Source organism: Dermacentor andersoni, chromosome 2 (genome assembly GCF_023375885.2).
Source record: "Dermacentor andersoni chromosome 2, qqDerAnde1_hic_scaffold, whole genome shotgun sequence".
NCBI lineage: Eukaryota > Metazoa > Arthropoda > Arachnida > Ixodida > Ixodidae > Dermacentor > Dermacentor andersoni.
The window spans coordinates 56,510,058-56,515,010 of record NC_092815.1 but is presented as its reverse complement, the minus strand read 5'-3'; positions in this window follow the sequence as shown (position 1 = coordinate 56,515,010).

The window sequence follows — 4,953 nt, the reverse complement described above, 5'->3', positions numbered from 1 at the left end:
CTGTGGTACTGCAAAGAAAAAAGAAGAGGGGGGGGGGGGCAAGGAGGGAGAGGTTAGTACAAGGACATCTGTGCGCAGGATCTTTAACAATTTTAAACTAAATTGTTTCGCTCATTCATTTTTTGCGATCTGAGAATTAGCGACCGATATAAGATCCGCATGTCCTAAAGAGGCGATCCGCATTGGCAAGGCCAGCCCGCATATTCAGCCTAAAGGCGGCTCCCGCTGGGTTAAATGTATGCACACCTGTCAAGAGAGGCAGGCCTTCGGCAAATTAAAGCAGACCGCTTTAACCAGAATGAGCAAGGGGTGTACCTGATCATCGAAGTCACTAAACTGAACTAAAACAATACTTATGCGCGTTCCAAAGACATAACGATCCCTAAATTAACATACTGCTTTAACGTAAAACTAGTTCAAGAACTGAACGAATACAAATAAGAGGGACCATCACGAACACTGTTTCATGTCCACAGACATATCAAATGTCTGTGCATCGGCTTCACGAAAGCTTGCGTTTCTGCGGCGCAAGTTGGAGAACGCACTTTCTGGATTAGAAATTCTCTCGTATAAAGCGAATATTTTGCCGAATCAGAAAATGCGTGAATGGGTTGGGACCCGTTCTGATACTGTTATGATCAACCTAAGTTTTCCAAGAAGCCAACGACTACCACATCTGCTGACGGAAGGATGCCCCACCAGCAACACGCAGCTGTCACGGTTGATGTTAACGCCTCATCATTCACTTCTCTTCAAGAGATGAACGTCGTCCTCCTGACCATCACGAAGTGGCCACTCATCGGTGAAAGGGCCCTCGTCGAAAACTATAGGGGGAAAGTGCCGACCACTAGTGGTTGCCTCCAATTGTGCCACGTCGGAAACAGGTGTGCCACGTTCAAGCACAATGAGCAGCGCATAGAAGACGTGAGCACCACGAGCAGCACGCTGACAGCACCAAGAACACACATTGTAGAGCAGTGAGGGGCGACAGAGGTGTTGAACGATTGGGAGTTTGTGACTGGCCAGTGGATTCCCTCAAGGAGGCAACGAGGGGTTATTTAAGGTCTTCCTCCCGCGTGTTCGATCATAACCGCTCAAGACTCGGATAAGAGTCGCAACCAAGCGTCAATGAAGTGAATACATTATTTTGTTTCTTTCGGTCGGCACGATGCCTAGTAAATTGCGTAAATTAATTAAGTAAATTATTCGCCTCCTATAGTGGCACAGTGACAACGCACCCTCCTGCACCGACGTATAGCACTCCTGCAACAATGAAAAAACCGGCAGACAGCCTTTTCTTGGGGAGATGAAGCAGTAAAGGCGACATGTTAAAAGAAAGTAATTCAAAACTGTGCATTGAAGTCAGCCAGTTACATCCCTTCCTGTGAGTCGTTCAATCTTTTAAGTACAAACGGTTCTTGCACGTCCACAGCTGATAAAGTGTGCGGAAACATCCATGCCTTACATGTTTCTAATAATAGTTTCTAATAAGTTTGGGATCACATTTATCAATGTGTAAACCCGTTAACGATATCCTCTGAGATTGCTACATTTATAAGTAATGAAGTACCCTGCTCCTTGCGAAAACATATCACCTTGGGATTTTAAAAGAAATTTCTGAATTTCAACTATACACAATACGCAGTTTATTTAATAAAGGACCACAAGGAGCTTTGTTGCAATGACACAGTTATTGCGAGTTTTACCTACATACCGGCAAGAAAAAAAAACAAATCTGTCGACAACAAAATTCTTGTTCATTCATTCACCTGCCACTGTGGCTATTGTATTCTGCTGCTAACACAAGGCGAGGGGTTGAATTACTCGCCATGGCAGTCGCATTTCGATGGGACTCATAGATAAAGAAAGGTCTTGCACTTCGATTTAGTTCTTCATCATTTATTCAACCCTTACAACTTCAACCCCAACAGTCCAAAGACTGTTGGGGGCGTGCTTATGCTAAATCTAACAAGCAATACTAACAGCAATGGAAAGCAAAGGGCACAATTGTAAATCAAGCATCTTTCCTGATTCCTGAGTGTGTAAACGTTTATTGAATCAATATGTATTCTTCAACAGCACTGCACAAATAAGCATGATCGTGCATAGCAGGTACCCTATCGTAAGATGGTTCTACAGATGTATAAACGTCAAGACATAAATACTCATACCACATCAGGCACACAGCCCCAAAAAAAATAATTTTTGAAGAGTTATTCCTTCTGGCGGATATCAGTCGGCCATGAGCAGCAGGAACATTACTACAGGGCATTTTGTAACACCGTTTATGATAAAATGAAGAGAGTGAAGAGACTTTTAATACAGTACATCATGCTACACTAATGAGAGGAACGATGAGCAAGAAAATTTCTCATAGAGCACTTAGGTTCAACCGTAACTTTTTGAAAGACAAAAAATTTCAGGTGAGAGTTGGCGCTACATTTGGCCCACCCACACCAATAACACAGGCATACTACAAGAAGTACTACAGTCCATGGTGTACTACAGTCTAAGGAAAATCTATTTTATACAGAAATAAAGAACGATGCAGCGAGCTCATGACAACACTGTAGACTTTCTTGGCCGGTCTGGCTTCTCGCTTTCTGATAGGTCAGCTTACATCGACGTCCGAAAAAAGACTAGAATAAAGAACTACCTCAGATTGCACATTATGCCCCACATAGCTGGACAAATATGCCCGCAAGTCAACATCCAAACATCCTCAGCTAGTGTAAGACCAAAACGGCAGAGCCAGCACTGGGTGGAACAATTACGTCATGCCTGGACACAAATTCTACACCTGGTGGAAAGAATAATCTAGGAATCATAGAAGGTGGACGAACGGATGCCATAGAAAATCGCAGATGGTGCACTTGTATCCGTGGTTTTGTATGACCTGAATTACCAGCAGCGCACAAAAAAGACAACTCATTGTATACAGGCATCGGATACTGACAGGTCTTTCCAACTTTACCATGCTTGAAGGCCTCTACGAAAAAGAGCAAATGAAGAAGCACTTAAACAGAATATAGATGCAGTCTGCGGCACAAATTCTTTGCCTCAAGAGCTCAGAACATGGTCCCAAGATACTATACCAGATGACATATGAGATGCCCAAAGATGTCTACCCCTCCCTTCAGAAACGCAACCTTGGGAGCAGCTGAACTTGAAACGCAACAGGCCCATACCATGCAATATGCAGGGAAAAAATTACGCCAGGAGACTATATGCAACTTCCAAACACACAAAGGAGGTTGCTAATCTTGAAGATACAAACAATCAGGCACATATAGTAAGCTGCTGTGCCAATAATAGTGTAGCAATAGCATGGCACTACATAAAATTAAGCACCATACAAATGGGGACCATTCCAGGATATCCTACACCTAGAAAAGCTGAACTGAAAGCAATCAAAGCAGCGCTTGCAGTGCAAATTTGCAGACTATAACATCCTGCATGCCTGTATGGATTCACCAGAAACTGTCGGGGTCTGCACATTACATAGGAGAATCAGGAGATTTGCACGCGACTTGCAAGCACATGGCCAAAAATTGAATTGCAGGATGCATAGCCATGCAGATATTCCAGGGCGCAAGCGAGCTTATGAGCACGACATAAGGACTGAAAAGTGGACGAGTTGGTGTGTATTCATTATTAACTAAAACGCAACAGATAGACAACGGACACGAATGAAGCGCTCTGTGTGTTCACTTCGTTCTTGTCCATTGTGCCACACAAGCACACAAGCACACGCATAGGGGCTGCCTTCCAACTAAGGTTTATTAATAATAATATATGGGGTTTTACGTGCCAAAACCACTTTCTGATTACGAGGCACGCCGTAGTGGAGGACTCCGGAAATTTAGACCACCTGGGGTTCTTTAACTAAGGTTTATTGTAAAAATGTTGCAATTTATAGTTTACCAGAAAAAAAAGACAGCTTTGAAGGCTAGATAACACATTGGTGTTTAATGCAACTAAATAAGAACGCTACAGAAAGAAAATACAAATAAAAATTCGAAGTGCAGGAGAAAAATCATTACAATCGCCAATCGTGCATGCCAGCACCTTTCAAGAAACACTGTTCTTATACCGGTGGACACATGATGACCACAATATTTCTTTTTCCCTGGACGTTTTTTTTATTATTTTTGGTTTCGTGAAGCACTAGTCTTTATCAGGCTTTCTTGCTGTACTACTTTCTGGTAACCTTTATAAATCACTGCATTTTCACAATAAACCTTTTAATTAGAAGTTAGCGTACCCTGTTCTTACTGTTTCACACTGTACGCCCTTGCAACATTGCCCGAATTAAAAATTTTATAAGGCACACAGAATCATCATAAGGGCTCTTAAGATGACTTCTTGCAGTCTAGAAAAATAAAGGATATCGAGGCTGCAAACGGCACCAGAGAGCACATGGACAAACAAGAAAACCGAGGTGATCTAACAACCGGAAATTTAATGTACATGCCAAGTAAATGCTCGCTGACAAGCAATAAACCGAACATACGAGAAAAAGAAAAGCAAAAATTAATTTGTGTTGCTTGACAGGAAATACATCCATCTCTACCGGAAGCCATGCTGACAAGATTCTCCCCGTGTCTTTACATCTACAGCTTCCATAATTTCTCTAGGCAGCCGATTCGCACAGAATGCTAGCTTCTTCCTCTGTAATGCATGTCGAGAGTGCATTGTAGAGGAAGAAGCTAGCATTCTGTGCAGATCGGCTACCTGAAGACATTATGGAAGCTGTAGATATAGAGACACTTGGAGAATCTTGTGTCACCAAGGCCTCTCTTACGCTTTCAGAGATGGATGCGTTTTCTGTTGGGATCTGTATGGACACACATCAGTTCTTGCTTCTCCTTTTTCTGTAACTTCGATTTATGGCTTGTCAACCAGCATTTACTCGGCATGTTCAATAAACTTTCATTTGGTAGCGTGCCTCAT